The 17,017-nt window shown below is 43.0% G+C and overlaps 1 protein-coding gene across 1 annotated transcript in view; it reads left to right on the top strand.

Moving 5' to 3' along the window:
* The window catches only part of HCRTR2 (hypocretin receptor 2), a 275,912-nt gene that overhangs the window by 245,719 nt on the left and 13,176 nt on the right, over positions 1-17,017 (top strand). The window lies entirely within an intron of this gene.

Genomic DNA, 17,017 nt, shown 5'->3' with positions numbered 1-17,017 from the left:
CTGCCATGCAATTAACACTTTATTGGTCGGCTATACTGTTATGATCCTAGTGGCAAGGATCGCAGGTCGGACTAGCTAAGTAACTGAACAGACTACTAGCTCTGGGGAAGTGGTAACTAGATTGACCGCAACCTGATCCTATCCGCAAACACAACTATAGGCAGCCGTGGAACGTTACCTAAAAATCCTAGACGTCTCTTCACGGCCTGAGAAACTGACTATTCCTGGAGGGAAAGAAAGTCCTCTCTTGCTTCAGTGGAATGACCCCAAAGATATAGAATAGCCCCCCACAAATATTAACGGTGAGTTAAGGGGAAAGCACAAACGCAGAGATGAAATCAGATTTAGCAAATGAGGCCCGCTAATACTAGATAGCAGAAAATAGGAAGGGAACTGTGCGGTCAATAAAAAAACCCTATTCAAAATATCCACGCAGAGATTGCTCGAGCCCCCGCACCAACTAACGGTGCGGGGGAAGCAACTCCGTACCCCAGAGCTTACCAGCAAAAAGAAATCACATATTAGCAAGCTAGACTAGACTCATCATACACAGAAATCATATTGCAGGCAGATGAGCAAAGAATATTCAAACAGAACTTAGCTTATCCTGAAGAGGCAGAAAACGAGATAGTCAGGAGTAATCAGAATAGCACTGAATACATTGACAGCCGGCAACAAGTGGAAGTGAAGCAGAGCTAAATAGGAGCCTCCCTGGTGAATAACGAGGCAGCTGATCCAGCCAGACCCGCAGGATAATAAACCAAACCACCAGGGGGAGCCAAAAAACCAAAGTCACACAATACCATCTGTGACCACAAGAGGGAGCCTGAAAACGGAGTTCACAACAGCTTACCACTAGCTGTTCGATAATGGGACACCTCGTGTGCAACACTGGCAGCTGCGGATGGAGTGGTCGTGCGACTGCGCTCTGTGGATGAGCTTTTGCTTCTGGAGGAGGAGGAGGAGGAGGGGTGGCAAACGCCTACAGCCAACTGTTTCCTAGACCGTGGGCTAGGCAGAACTGTCCCACTATGGCTGTCCCCTGTGGACCCTGCATCCACCACATTAACCCAGTGTGCCGTGATGGACACGTAACGTCCCTAGCCATGCCTACTGGTCCATGCATCTGTTGTGAGGTGCACCTTTCCACTGACTGATTGCCTCAGTGCATGGACAATGCGGTCTTTGACATGCTGGTGGAGGGCTGGGATGGCTTTTCTCGCAAAGAAGTGCCGACTGGGTAGGTCATAACGTGGTACTGCGTAGGCCATCAGGTCTTTGAAATCTTCACTTCCAACCAACCGGTAGGGCATCATCTCTAAGGAGATTAGTATAGCAATGTGGGCGTTCACACCCTGTGTACGCGGATGAGAGGATGAGTACTTTCTTTTCCTAATGAGAGTCTCTTGCAGGGTGAGCTGGACTGGAGAGCTGCATATGGTGTAACTAGCGGGGGTGGTGGTGGACATGGCAGATTGAGAGAGGGTTGGTGATGGTATTCTTGATGTTGGCCTACATACAGTGTTTCCTACCAATAACCTTGTGATTCCCTGACTGCTTTGGCCTTGCGACGATACCTCCACATTTGCTGCTGGTGGTGTCCTAACCGGTGGGCTTACAGTGAGGGAAGCAATGTAGCGTTGCTGACTACCTTCATTCTGAGCAGCTGCACCAACGGTACGGGACATTTGGTAGTTAGTCCAGGCTTGCAAGTGCATGCTAGTTAAATGTCTAAGCATGCATGTTGTATTTACATTTTGAAGATTCTTCCCTCTGCTAAAGGTCTTTGAGCATTTCATTGACTGATCATTTGGATCTTGGTTAAAAGATTGCCACACTACACTCATCCTACTATGGAATACCTTTTCAGCCATTGCACGCTGTGCTACTTTCACCAGATGGCCACGCTGTCCTAAAACTGTTTTTGTTTTTGACAAATGTTTTTGGCCTGATACGGGCCTGCCAGATGACAGCTGTTGCTATGTAGATGGCTGCTGCAGATCATCCTCCTCCGCTTCTCAGCTACTGGCAGCAGCACCCTCTTCCCCAATGGATGCCAATCTGGGTCAACAACTGGGTCATCTATCACCTCCTCTTCAATATCATGTGCACCTTCCTCTGTGTCACTGTGTAAGGTGCTATAGCGTTCGGGACTGGGCACCATAGTCTCATCAGGGTCAGAGTCTGGCTCAGTACACTGCAAGGGCAATGTAGTGATCTGAGTCAATGGAACAGCATATTAATCTAGCTGTGGCTGTGCATCAGTGCACTCCATGTCCGATTCATCTTGTAATGGGCAGATAACAATTTCCCTTTCTAACCTAGGCACGGTATGTGTAAACAGCTCCATGGAGTAACCTGTAGTGTCACCTGACACATCCTTCACTTTTGGTTTGGGTGAAGGACACAAGGAAACATCTTGTTCCTGACCGGGAGCATCCACTGACGACTCGCTGCTTTTATATTTGGAACTTTCTGAAGAGGAGGCGAAAGAGCTAGAGGCTGAGTCAGCAAGGAAAGCCAAAACTTTTTCCTGCTGCTCCGGCTTTAAAAGCTGTTTTCCTACTCCCAGATAAGGGAGCCTTCGAGGCCTTGTGTAGCCAGACGATGACGCTGGCTCAACACCTTCAGCCTTAGGTGCTATTGTGCTTTTGCCACTACCACCAGATGCACCACCACCATGACCAACAGTACCAGCTGTCAACCACTGCCCACGGGCTCTTCAACCAGACTTCCTAATTTTTTGGAAAATCTAACCAAAATAACAACCGTTATATGGTACTGTAAAACAAGGTAGAAGGTGTATATAAACTTGTTGAGAATTTAAATCTCCCTTTTTTTTGGAAGACTGAACCAAAACTCAGGCCCTGTGCATAAAACAACACTATGTAAGTGGCAGAAAGTGGCTGGCTGATATACGACAAACTAACAGGACTGAAGTATATCCACTTTGTGAGAATTTGAATCTCACTTTTTTTTTTGGAGACTGAACCAAAACTCAGGCGCAGTGTAAATAACAACGCAATCTAAGTGGCAGAAAGTGGCTGGCTGACATACGACAAACTAACAGGACTGAAGTATATCCACTTTGTGAGAATTTGAATCTCACTTTTTTTTTTGGAGACTGAACCAAAACTCAGGCGCAGTGTAAATAACAACACAATATAAGTGGCAGAAAGTGGCTGGAAGATATATGAAAAAATACAAGGACTGTAGTACAATTTCAATCTCCCTACAATGATCTCAGGACAAGTATGGCAGCAATAAAAAGGACTGCTGCACACAAAAGTGTGGACAAATAAACAAGATAACTGTGCATAAAGGAGCAGCAGGATTTTTGCTTTTAAAAAAGCAGTTGGTTTGCACAGCAGCGTGCAAACAGCAATGCAGCTATCAGGGAGCCTTATAAGGCAGCCTAATAAGCTACAGAGCTGATGCACAAAAATCTAGCCTCCACTGTCCCTGCTAAAAAAAAAGTGGTGTTGGACAGTGGAAATCACTACTGCACAAGCGGTTTGGGGGTTAATCTTCCCTCCCTAACTATATCCCTTCTTCTCATGAAGCTGCAGCAACCTCTCCCTATGCTAAGATCGGCAGAAGTCAGATGGCGGTCGGCGTGCATGCCCCTTTATAGCCCCTGTGACGCCGCACAAAGGAAGCCAATCACTGTCATGCCCTTCTCTAAGATGGTGGGGACCGAGACCTATGTCATCACGCTGCCCACACTCTGCGTATTCCTTCATTGGCTGAAAAATGACGCTGAAAGCGTCATATGAAACGCGACTTTTGAGCGCAGATCGGCGACCTCATGGCCGATCCCACACTAGGATTGGGTCGGGTTTCATGAAATCCGACTTTGCCGAAAGTCGGCGATTTTTGAATTTGTCTGATCCGTTTCGCTCAACCCTATTAAGGACTGCGTCGGAACAGGAAGTATTTGTGTTTGTTTAATTTTTTTTCAGGAGATCGAGGGCGGTGCACAGATTTCCAGTATAATAAAATGGGAAAAATGTGTGGTCTTTTATTTAATTGAAATACTTTATTCTGCATGCACATGTTTATTTAACCATTTTTTAAATTAAGTAGATATTGCATTTCAGGACAGGATCACACTTGCAAGAAACTCGCACAAGTCTTGCACCTCAGTGCCGGCACTCAGACCGGAGTCTTCAGCTGCATAGAAATACATGCAGCCGCACATTCCGGTCCTGAGTGCCAGAAGCAGTGTCAGGTATTGAGTTGGGAGACTCATGCGAGTTTCTTGCAAGTGTGACCTCGGCCTAAAGCAGATTTCGTGTGTGTGTGTCTTTATTTAAGACCGGGATCACACATGCGAGAAACTCGGTTGAGTCTCGCATCTTAACACTCGGAACAGCCGCCGTCACTTGGGAGTGGAGCGTGAGGCTGCATAGAAATTCATGCAGCCACATGCTCCCGTCCGAGTTTCTCTCATGTGTGATCCCGGCCTAACTCTTTATGTACCATTTTATTATGTTTATTACTAAATATCAGGCTTGGTATTATCTATTGATCGATATTATTTATCGATCGATTGATCTATCTATTGATAGATCTATCGATCGATAAATCGATCAATAGATCTATTCTATCTATTGATAGATCTATTGAAAGATCGATCTATCTATTGACAGATCGATCAATAGATCTATCTATCGATCGATCTATCGATCGATCGATCAATAGATAGATAGGTCTATCGATCGATAGGTCTATCGATCGATAGATAGATATATCAGTAGATAGATAGATAGCTAGAACTATAAATATATAGATATATCTGTAGATACATAGATAGATAGTGATAGATATAGATATATATAGATAGCAATAGATATAGATAGATATATAAATAGATAGATAGATAGATAGATATAGCCATAGATAGATAGATAGATCTATCTATTATCTATCTATCTATCATCTGTCTATCTGTGTGTAAACATTATTCTTCAATAGAGTATGTAAAATAAGAGGTTGGACAAGGAAATTACATCACAATTAGTGATGAGCGAATATACTCGTTAGTCGAGATTTCTCGAGCACGCTCGGGTGTCCTCCGAGTATTTTTTAGTGCTCGGAGATTTAGTTTTCTTTGCCGCAGCTGAATGATTTACATCTGTTAACCAGCATAAGTACATGTGGAGGTTGCCTGGTTGCTAGGGAACCTCCACATGTACTTATGCTGGCTAACAGATGTAAATCATTCAGATGCGGTGAAGAAAACTAAATCTCCGAGCACTAAAAATACCCGGAGGACACCCAAGCGTGCTCGGGAAATCTCGAGTAACGAGTACATTCACTCATCACTAATCACAATTTTTTTTTGTATATCTTTATTTAGCTTACAAAACACAATACAAATTTGCATGAAAAAAAAATCGCATGAAAATCAACATAAAAAATGCATCAAAAACGCATCAAAAGTGCAGGTGACCTGCCAGTGACCTCAGATGCAGATTTTACCTCCGTCAAATCCTGAGCAAATATTGAGCCATTCCTGACCGTGAAACATACTGTAACTACATATCTGATTTTGCACATCACTTTTACCAATTTAATTTGACAACCTAACATGCCACAACTATATTACATCCTGCGGTCAAATTTTACTTTCTGTACATGTTCCTAACTACCTAGTAGAGATAAGCAGACCTTTTGAAATTTGAGTTAGTAAACTTCACCAAATTTTCTAAAAAAAAATTGATTTGCTTTGAATAAATTTGTGTGAATCTCAATACTGGAAAGCCACATATCCAAGCCCTTGCCTCCTCCTGCCGACTCAAACTCAAAAATATTTCTTGGATCCATGCATTTCTTGACCATGAAACCACAAAAACACTAGTGCATGCCCTTATCATCTCCCACCTCGACTACTGCAACCTCCTACTCTTTGGCCACCCCTCTAGCACCATGGCACCTCTCCAATCCATCCTACACTCTGCTGCCCGATTAATCAACCTGTCTCCCTGATATTCCCTAGCCTTCTCTCTCTGCCAAGCCCTTCACTGGCTTCCTATTGTCCAGAGACTCTAGTTCAAAACCCTAGCTATGACATACAAAGCCATCCACAACCTCCATACATCTGTGACATGGCCCCTGGAACTTACACACACGCAACCTTCGATACTCTCAAGATCTCTACTCCCCTCTTATCTCTTCTTCCCACAACCGCATCCAAGACTTCTCCCGGGCTTCCCCCATTCTCTGGAACACTCTATCCCAACACATCAGACTCTCGCCTACCACGGAAACCTTAAAAAAGAACCTGAAGACCCACCTCTTCCGACAAGCCTACAACCTGCAGTGATCCTTAGTCTGCTGAACTGACGCACAACTAGCTCTACCCTCTCCTTGTGTATCCTCACCCATCCCCTGTAGACTGTGAGCCCTCGCAGGCAGGGTCCTCTCTCCTTCTGTACTTGTGTGTGCCTGGTTTTGCACATGTTTATTGTACTTGTCTATAATTGCCCCTTCCAAGTTTAAAGCACCATGGTGTAAATGTTGCTATAAAAATCTACTATATAATTGTCTAAGGGTTACTTCCGTCTTACTGTCTGTCCTTCTGTCTGTCTTTCTGTCTGTCTGTCATGGATATTCATTGGTCGCAGCCTCTGTCTGTCATGGAAATCCAAGTCGCTGATTGGTTGCGGCAAAACGGCTATGACCAATCAGCGACGGGCACAGTCCGGCGGCAAAATGGCCGCTCCTTCCTCCCCGTAGTCAGTGCCCGCTCCATAATCCCCTCCAGTCAGCGCTCACACAGGGTTAATGGCAGTGGTAATGGACAGCGTTATGCCGTGGGTAACGCACTCCGTTACCACTGCTATTAACCCTGTGTGACCAACTTTTTACTATTGATGCTGCCTATGCGGCATCAATAGTTACAAGATGTAATGTTAAAAATAATAATAAAAAAAAAATCGTTATATACTCATCGTCCGTCGGCCCCTCGGATCCAGAACCGGCCTTTCCCGCTCCTCGCGACGCTCCGGTGACCGTTCCATGCATTGCGGTCTGGCGAGATGATGACGTAGCGGTCTCGCGAGACCGCTACGTCATCATCTCGCGAGACCGCAATGCACTCTTGGGACCAGAGCGCGCGAGGAGCGTTGGTAACCGCTTCACCTGGATCCGGGGCCAACGGAAGGTGAGTATATAACTATTTTTTATTTTAATTCTTTTTTTTAACAGGGATATGATGCCCACATTGCTATATACTGCGTGGGCTGTGCAATATACTATGTGGGCTGTGCAATATACTATGTGGGCTGTGCAATATACTACGTGGGCTGTGCAATATAATACGTGGGCTGTGCAATATACTACATAGGCTGTGCAATGTACTACATGGGCTGTGCAATATACTGCATGGGCTGTGCTATATACTATGTGGGCTGTGCAATATACTACATGGGCTGTGTTATACACTACGTGACCTGTGTTATACACTACGTGGCCTGTGTTATACACTACGTGGGCTGTGCTATACACTGCATGGCCTGTGTTATACACTATGTGGGCTGTTATACACTACGTGGGCTGTGTTATACACTACATGGCCTGTGTTATATACTGCATGTGTGGGCTGTTATATGCTATGTGGGCTGTTATACACTCCGTGGGCTGTGCTGTATACTATGTGGCTGTGCTATATACTTCGTGGGCTGTGTTATATACTACGTGGCTGTGCTATATACTCCATGGGCTGTGCTATATACTACGTGGCTGTGCTATATACTACGTGGCTGTGCTATATACTACGTGGCTGTGCTATTTACTACTTGGGCTGTTATATTCTACATGGCCGGTCACGAACAATCAGCAACAGGCGCAGTCCGGCCGCGAATTGGTGCGGGATTTGAACCACGCTTCGCTAATTGGTCGCGGCCGGCCAAATCCTGTGTATTCAATGTATTATTCTAAAATCTTCATAAATAAACTACATACATATTCTAGAATACTCGATGTGTTACAATTGGGCTACCATCTAGTGAATAATAATAATAATAACTTGTAAAATAAATATGAAGGAGATGACATGATGATAGAGAGAGAGTGAAAGGACCCTGCTAATTATAATCTACAGAAGAAAGAGACTTAGGCCGGGGTCACACTACCATAGAATACGGACGAGTGCTATGAGAGAAAGTATCACATAGGACTCGGACCAGTGTTACTCTATGGGGCAGCTCACATCACCATATTTTTTCTCAGGAGTATTCTATGTGCGTGTAAAATCGTAGCATGCTGTGATTGTACACGTAAACTGTGTGACACTCACCAATGCAAGCCTATGGGTGCGAGAAAAACTCAGATGCCACATGGACCATTTGTGTAGCTTGCGACAAATACGCACACATTTTCCTCATTTCAGCTAATTGAGCCATTAAATTCAATGGGGAAAATCAATGCGGAATGTAAAGCCATACGCATGTCATATGGATACATAGGTGCAAGAAAATCCCATAATCACATTACAAACACATTACACACGGGTGACCATACGGAGAACACTTGTGCGACTCTCAGCAGGGAGACTCGGACCGATTTTCCATATTTTAGTGTGACGCCGGCCTTACCTAGTGACTTTGGAGATGGAAAATGACTATGCCAGGTAAACTGTGTTCCACTGGGAACCGCTGATATGTGATGAAATAGTTACTGTCCACCACCGTAAAAAGTAGCATAATCCCTAAAATGTCATAGCTGCAGTGCACTATGGGAAAGCCAGTGAGACAATGCAAAATTACATAAATCTGCTCTATGATGTTTCACTGAATTTAAAGGTACCAGAAATATGGACAATACTATGGAACATAATCCCAAAGATATTATGGGGAACTGACAATACAATTAGAGAACTAGGGAAAAATGGAATATATACTAAAATAATAATATAGAGGACTATTCAACTAAATTAAAGTTTTATTGTGGAGATCAAAAAAATATATTTGTAAATATATAACAAATGCATAAAGTAATTATAAAAAGCTGTAGTAGTAGGTAAAATGGTGATGATACAAATTGTGTGACAACATGGTAGACACTTAAATGTTGTAAGTACTTGCGCTGAAAAAGAAATGTTTTTACAAATTAGTACCCCCGATGTCTGATAGCTATTAGAAATCCATAGCAAACTAAATCTATTTAATGATCACAATAATAGTAATGTATAATGGCCACTAGATGGCACCCGAATGCAAACAGAACTAAACGCAAGTAAACTATAGGGTCCTGTAACACAATAATAGAATGCATGTAATTTATAAGATCAAGTGACACAATAATAAAGGAGATCACATAATGCTAATTGTCAATCAAGTCAGATTGTATAAATAATCTATGAATAAGATAGCAGCAACATCATGTACAAAGTGACAAGTGCTTATCAATAAAGTGCTCTTTGCCTGCGTGTGTCAGTAACCCCCAATCTCTGATGCATCAGCAAAGTGAGAAAGGGTGCCAGGAAAGGTTTTTGGTTTTTTTATGCGAACCATAAATTGAATCTCAGAATGTTTGCCATAATATTGCCTCCATTAGGTTGAGTCAGCGTTTTGTGCAGAATGGTATCACTGATCAAAAATAAATAATAATAATAATAATTTGGTGACCATTTATTATATATAAAAAAATAAGTCTGTTAGTGCACTGCGTTATTAAATAGGCTGTTGATTACAACCGGGTTATTATCTGTTTTTATGTTGTGGTAACTTTGAGGCTATGTGCACATGTTGCGGATTGGTGTGCGGATTTTTCCACACTGTTTTTGCAAAATCCGCAGGTAAACTGCACTGCGGATTAACTGTGGATTTGCCACGGATTTAACATGGTTTTGTGCGGATTCCACCTGTGGTTTTATACCTGCGGATTCCTATTGAGGAGAAGGTGTAAACCGCTGCGGAATCCGCACAAAGAATTGACATGCTGCGGAAAAAACACCGCTGCGCTTCCATGTGTTTTTTTCTGCAACTTGTGCACTGTGGCTTTTGTTTTCCATACGTTTACATGGTACTGTACAAGGCATGCAAAACAGCTGCAGATCTGCAGCAAAATCCGCAATGTGTGCACATAGCCTGACACTACTAAGGCATTGTTTGTGGTAAAAAGACTAAGGCTATGTGCACACGTTGCAGATTTCTTGAGGATCTGCAGCATTTTTTTCCATGCAGTAACGCTGCAGATCTGCAAGTCATTTACAGTAAAATGTAAATCAATGGCAAAAAAAAAATGCTGTGCTAATGGTGTGGAAAATTCCGCACGGAAAGTGCAGCGGATTAAAAGAAGAAGTATGTTAATTCTTTGTGCGGATCTGCAGCGTTTCTGCACCCATTCCATAATAGAAATCCGCAGGGGTAAAAATGCATGAAATCCGCAACAAAAATACACAAAATCCGCATAAAAAAATGTGCAGATTTTGACATGCGTTTTCTTCCAAGAGATGCAGAATCGGCACAGAAAATTCCACAGGTAAATCCGCAAAGTGTGCACATACCCTTAAAAGGGTTTAGATACAGTCCCAGAAACCCTCAGTGTTATACACATGTTTTCAGGGCAGTAGGAATAACTGAAAAAAAAAAGTATGAACTGGGATATAAACTGGTGTTCATGCAGAATATAAGCGCATATTCATACTAGCCACTGAACAGAAAAAAACATATCTTTAATATGAGGCTATGTGCCCACGTTGCGGATTCGTGTGCAGATTTTTCCACATCGTTTTTTGCAAAATCCGCAGGTAAAACGCACTGCGTTTTACCTGCGGATTTATCGTGGATTGACCATGGAATTCCTGCGGTTTTTGTGCGGATCTCACCTGTGGTTTTACACCTGCGGATTCCTATTGAGGAGCAGGTGTAAAACGCTGCGGAATCCGCACAAAGAATTGACATGCTGCGGAAAATACAACGCAGCGTTTCTACGCAGTATTTTCATCACCATGGGCACAGCGGATTTGGTTTTCCATAGGTTTACATGGTACTGTAAACCGCATGGAAAACAGCTGTGAATCCGCAGTGGCCAATCCGCTGCGGATCCGCAGCCAAATCCGCAATGTGTGCAAATAGCCTTAGAGTTAGGACTGTCCAAATTATAGTCATCATGGAGTGGTGGGATGGCTTTCACATTTTTTTGATTAAAAAACATGTTAACTAAGTGCCATATATTATTTTCATGCACTATGCTATTTATTTATTCACTGCAGGGTATTTAATCATTTTTTTTGTAGTTGCATAAGAAAATGTGACTTGTGTTTTTTACACTACTTGTGGCTAGCTCAACCAACGTTTTGAAAAATGTGGGGACTTGGGGTATGGCTATTGGTGGCCAACAACAGTATGAATGAATTTCTCTGACTGCATTAAATTTCTTAAGCTGGAACACACAAGCTGAAAGATGCGAAAATGTCAGTAAGGGCTCTTTCACATGTCTTGATGTTTCCGGTACTTGAAAAACTAATACCCGAGATATCAGTGCTGCTCATGTGCCGCATAAGTATCACATGTACCAGCGCCTGAGAAAGCCAGCAAAGTTTGTTCTGTTCTGTTTGTGCTCATTGGCATGAGCGATGGCCTGAGGCGACCATTCACGCTGAAGAGCAGGGGAGAATGACTCACTGCAGGGAAACCTGGCCACACTGTGAACTGCAGTGACCCCAGTGAGCTCAGCAATGCACTGCGAGACTTTTTTTTCACATTGTTAATGGTGATCTCATTGAGGTCACTGAAGTTTACCGTGAGGACTGACTGGGAACACAGCCATAGTGACCTGTGGTAACTTCGATGAGGTCAGAACTGGTCACTGATGCTGCACTCACAGCAGCTCATTCTCCAGTAGTTTTCAGCCTGGACGGTCGCATCTTTGCACCATCCAGGTTGAAAATGATTTTATAGATTTATCGCAGATATGGATTATGGCATAGGACAGAACATCAAACAGGTGAGGGACATGGTTGTTTTGTTTTTTGTTTTTATTTACAGGAGACCAGGGCTTCATTGGAATGAGTTTTAGGTGAATATAGCTGTGTTTTTTACTTTTAAATAAAAAAGTAAAAGTGTGATTTTTAATTTCAAATAAAGGACATTATTCTGTCTGTGTGTTTATTTACAATATAAGTACAGAATTAGTAATGCACAGGCGTCTTAAGGACACTTCTCCATTACTAACCCTTGAACTTTATGTCACCAGACAATACAAAGGTGTGTCACCTGACTTGCCACTGTCACAGGGCAAGTGGTAAGAGCTGGGCAAAGTGCCAAAATTGGGGCATCTAAAAGATGCACCTTTTCTGTGGTGGCTGTGGGCTACTATTTTTAGGCTGCAAGGGGCTTGGTGTATGTCACCCTTTCTTCTCCTCCATGATTGGGCAAGGAAGCTTGCTCACTGATACTAGTGTTGTCTGATGATAATTTTTTCAACATATTTTTTACAATAATCTCCTGGGATAGCACCATGTCACAGGTGTGTCAGATGCAACAGACAGTTGCTCTGCATCTGGCTGCAAAAGGTCTCTGCGTTTGGCATTGAAGATGCCTTCTTAATCCTTCTAACTTTTGGACCCAGTGGCAACCTCCCTCAGGCTCTAATTGACACACCTATACCTGGATGTTTATAGACACTCAGTCTGCTTCAGGGAGCCACAAGTGATATTCACATTTTTCCTTGATAAGGCTTGGAGCTATATACTTCCTATCTAATGCTCTTGGAGGAAGTTTGGTGTTAACTTGAGCAAACTCCAAAAAGGTAAGTTTCTTCCCCCTTGTTTGTCTCCCTTCTTGTCTTTAGTGTACAGTGGGGACCGACCAGTGCTCATCTTCCCCTTCCCTATGAAAGGCCTAGCTCTAGGGATATACAGGGCTTAGGTTTCCTGCTCGGCGATTGGTGTGGAACCAATATAGGGATGGTAGGGTAGGCAGGGTGCTATTAGATCTACCTATCGGTCTCCACTCCACCATTGCCTTTGCGTTTGGGATTCCTTCCCATCATTCCTTCATGTTGTACTTAGTCTTCCTGCGCTGTGCGTGATACATCATTTTAGTAGACCTCTCCACCTCAGGAAGGACAAATGCAAAATTCTATTTGTAGCATGGGTCTAGCAGGGTAAACAACCAGCACCTTTTTTTGACCAAGATGAATACAACGTGAGGTTCACGGGAAAGGCAGTGGTACATAAAGTTGGCCATATGTGCCAAGTTCTCTACAGCCAACACATCCCTGTCTCCACCATGATGGCTACTCTACAATTCCTCCATCTCTTCCTCCCCATTTCCCTGCTCAGCACACCCATGTAGGAAAGATGAGACAAACCTCTTGTGGGTTCTAGACTCTGTTGCGCAAGCAGCCAGCTTCTGTTCCTCCTCCTCAGCTACAATCTCCTTATTGTTACCCAATCCATGCTGAGCCGATGAGATGAGGATTGGCTTGAGGGTATCTGTTTGTCTCATGTCCTTCTCCATCTCCACCTTGTACACATGCAAAGCTTCAGCTTTAATTGTGAGCAGCGGCTGTTTAAGTAGGCACAGAAGTGGGATTGTTGCGCTGATTATGGTATCATCACTGCTCACCATCTTTTTGCTGTACTGAAAGTCTTGGAGAACTGCACAAATGTCAGACATCCATGCACACTCTTCAGTTGTTATGTGCTAAGGCTGACCAGAATGCTGATGGGCATGTAGGAGCTGATATTCAACAACTGGCCTCTGCTGCTCACAAAGCAATGTAGAGTTCCAGCACATGGTGACGTCTTGAGCAAATGAGTGCTGACGAGGCATACCTTGACTAAAAGCTCTGTCAAATCTTGGCAGGGTTTCAGAAACCGCTGAACTACAAAGTTGAGCATCTGGGCCAGACATGATACGTGAGCTTGCCAAGCATCACAGGTGTCACCATGTTATGGTCATTATCAGACACTTCCATGCCTGGCTGTAGGTTCAGCGGCAAGAGCCATTGATCTGTCTGGTCTGTTCATCATTTCAATAACTCTGCCATGTAGTATGGTTTGTCTCCTAAACAAATTAGCTTCAGGAGAGCCTGTTGCCACTATGCTGAGGCTGTGCTGTTGAGCTTCCACCTTCCGGGTCATGTGGACAATTCAATCAGGAAAGATTTTTTTAACTATTTTTTGTAGGTTAATACCATCTTAATGTAGCGCTAAGCATGTAACACTGTGCGGATTACTCATTCAATCCAGAACGATTTTTTGGAGAGTATTACCACCGTAATGTAACACTAAGCACATTGCACTGTATGGATGACAAAATAGTACATTTTTTAACCCCCCCCAAAAAAATTGGTCATGTACAGCAGCTATATATTTAGCAACAAATTGCAAAGCCCTAAGCTGTGCTTAGAGGAGACTATTCTTCCACTCTCCCTACACCTGCAACTGTACCTAGGCTCCTGCAACCATACCTGTAATTGAAGGCTCTATCTGATAAACACAGCAAAGCAAAAGATTACCTCTTAGAAGGACTGTTAGTATAATGGCTCAGCACCAGCATCAGTATCACCATTAGAGGACCCTGATTAGTCAAACTATGCGCACATAGGCATGGATAACTGCTCTCTCTCTCCAATCACAACTTTCCCAGAGCTGTGAAATAGCATGAGTGAGCCAAGCGTGGCGGTGCCTGTCTTTTCATAACCTCTGATGATGTAATGCAGTCAACCAATCACAGTAATGGTATTACCAAGATGTCCATGGCATTACAGTGACTTATGTTTATTGGGTTTGTAACATGGGAACTGAAGTTTCAAATCCAAACACCTGCCAATGCTCGTCGAGTGCTGAGCACATCAGAGCACTCTGGTACTCGAGTGATATTTGAGTATCACCAAGCACGTTCGCTCATCCCTATCTCTAAAGTGTTCATTTAATGGCAAATCATTAAAGAGCAGTGCTGCATTTCAGAACATTTCTATATATTCAACATTTTTCAGGTGGACTGGAAATGCTGCTTATATTCTATTGAATGAGTGCTATACAAGAACAAATCTGCTGCCATTTAATTTTTAGTCACTTAATAATTTTACACATTATCAATTTATTCCACAATTTGACAAATCAAGCACATTTTATGACTCATTGCTCTTGCAGCAATATATGATTTCTAAATAAATTGCAGCAATTACTAGAATCATAAGCATGAAGACTGTAATGACAAAGTACTTATAGTTGCTCTAAAATCTGTGAATACTTTACATGAAAGGGAATACTGTCCCAGTCTTTGTGATTGTGCATATTGAAAGTTATGAGAAAAACTAAGCATACCCTCATTTAATTCTTTTAATTCGCAAATTAAATCAAGATAAAAAACAATTTGGCCCAATTCATTAAGACTAGCATCTCATAGGCCAATTTTAATCACGGACATGCAGGAATAAGATGTGCTGAATTCATTAAGAGGTGCATTTCACTTGATGCTTTCACTTCAATTTGATGCCTCTTATAAGTGGCATGCATGCTGCCAGGAACGTTACTTCATTCAGGGACAATTCTGTCATTCAATATGAAAGTACCGTATATACTCAAGTATAAGCCGAGATTTCCAGCCCATTTTTTACGCTGAAAGTGCCCCTCTCGGCTTATAATTGAGCCATTTTCCCAGATGGTCAGCGGGGAGGGAAAGCATCAGGAGTGGCAGCTGTCATATCACACTCACCTGCTCCGGGCATCTGCAGCTCTTCCTGTGTTCAATGGTCACATGATACCGCTTATTAAAGTAATGAATATGGACGTGCCTCCACTCCCACAGGTGTGGAGCGCATATTCATTACTTTAATGAGCAGAACCTTGTGACTGCTGAACACAGGAAAAAGCTGCCAGTGCGCACCGGAGACCATCAAAGAAGCAGGGACAGCGCCGAGAGGAGTTGAGTATGACGGGGGAGGGTGAGCCATGCGATATTCACCTGTCCCCGTTCCACCACTGCCCTGTGTCTTCTGTGTCCTCTGGCAGTGACGTTCAGGTCATAGGGCACGATGACATGTTTAGTGCACGCCCTCTGCCTGAACAGTCACTGCAGAGACCCGGAAGAACCAGCGGCGCAGGGCGGTAGAACGGGGACAGGTGAATATCACAAGTGCCTTGGGCCTGAGCCAGCGGCGACACCGCCACCTGGCCCCCATAGCACGCTAGTGTCCCCGCCTGCTCAGGACACTGGCACTCGGTGCCTAGTGACGAGAGGTGAGTATGTTATTTTTTTTTTAATCGCAGCAGCAGCATATGGGGTATATTATTCTATGGAGCATCTTATGGGGCCATCAACCTTTATGAGCATGAACTTTGCGGGACATTATATGGGGTGTATTTTGTATGGAGCATCTTATGGGGCCCATCATGAACTGTATTGAGTATTATATGAGGCTCCTGATTCAATATGGATATTCAAAAACATTTAACCTACTAATGTCTCAATCAATTTTACTTTTATTGGTATCTATTTTTATTTTTTAAATTTATCAGTAACTGCTGCATTTCCCACCCTAGGCTTATACTCGAATCAATAAGTTTTCCCAGTTCTCTGTGGCAAAATTAGGGGTCTCGGCTTATACTCGGGTCGGCTTATACTCTAGTATATATGGTACTTTTGTTGAACTTGAGGGGCAGTCATAGCCACATTCTGTCTGACCCCAGATATGGTCCTTTCCAGAAATGCCCATTTTGGTAGAGCTGCTTTAATGGTGTTTTGCACAATGCTTAGCTGTGGTAAAATATGGCAACCTTTCAAAGTGCTTTATGATAGTTTTCTGTTAAAAACAATTATGAGCTATGCCCTTTTTTCTTATAAATTAAATAAATACAACCTTATATTAACAAAACCACATGACAGATTACACTGTCATTTTTATTTAACAAAATCTAATCCAAAACTCCAGTGAGACCCTTCATTAGGACTGTCTTTCGGAATGCAAAATATAATGAAGCAGCCTTTTTAGGTTTCGATCATTGACTGAATGCTTCTTGGTACAATTGCGCACTGCAGTTCTCTAAAAAATATAA

The sequence above is a fragment of the Ranitomeya variabilis genome, chromosome 2 (genome assembly GCF_051348905.1).
Source record: "Ranitomeya variabilis isolate aRanVar5 chromosome 2, aRanVar5.hap1, whole genome shotgun sequence".
Taxonomy (NCBI): domain Eukaryota; kingdom Metazoa; phylum Chordata; class Amphibia; order Anura; family Dendrobatidae; genus Ranitomeya; species Ranitomeya variabilis.
Note: the sequence above shows the minus strand (reverse complement) of the source record. Positions and strands in the feature narration are given on the sequence as shown.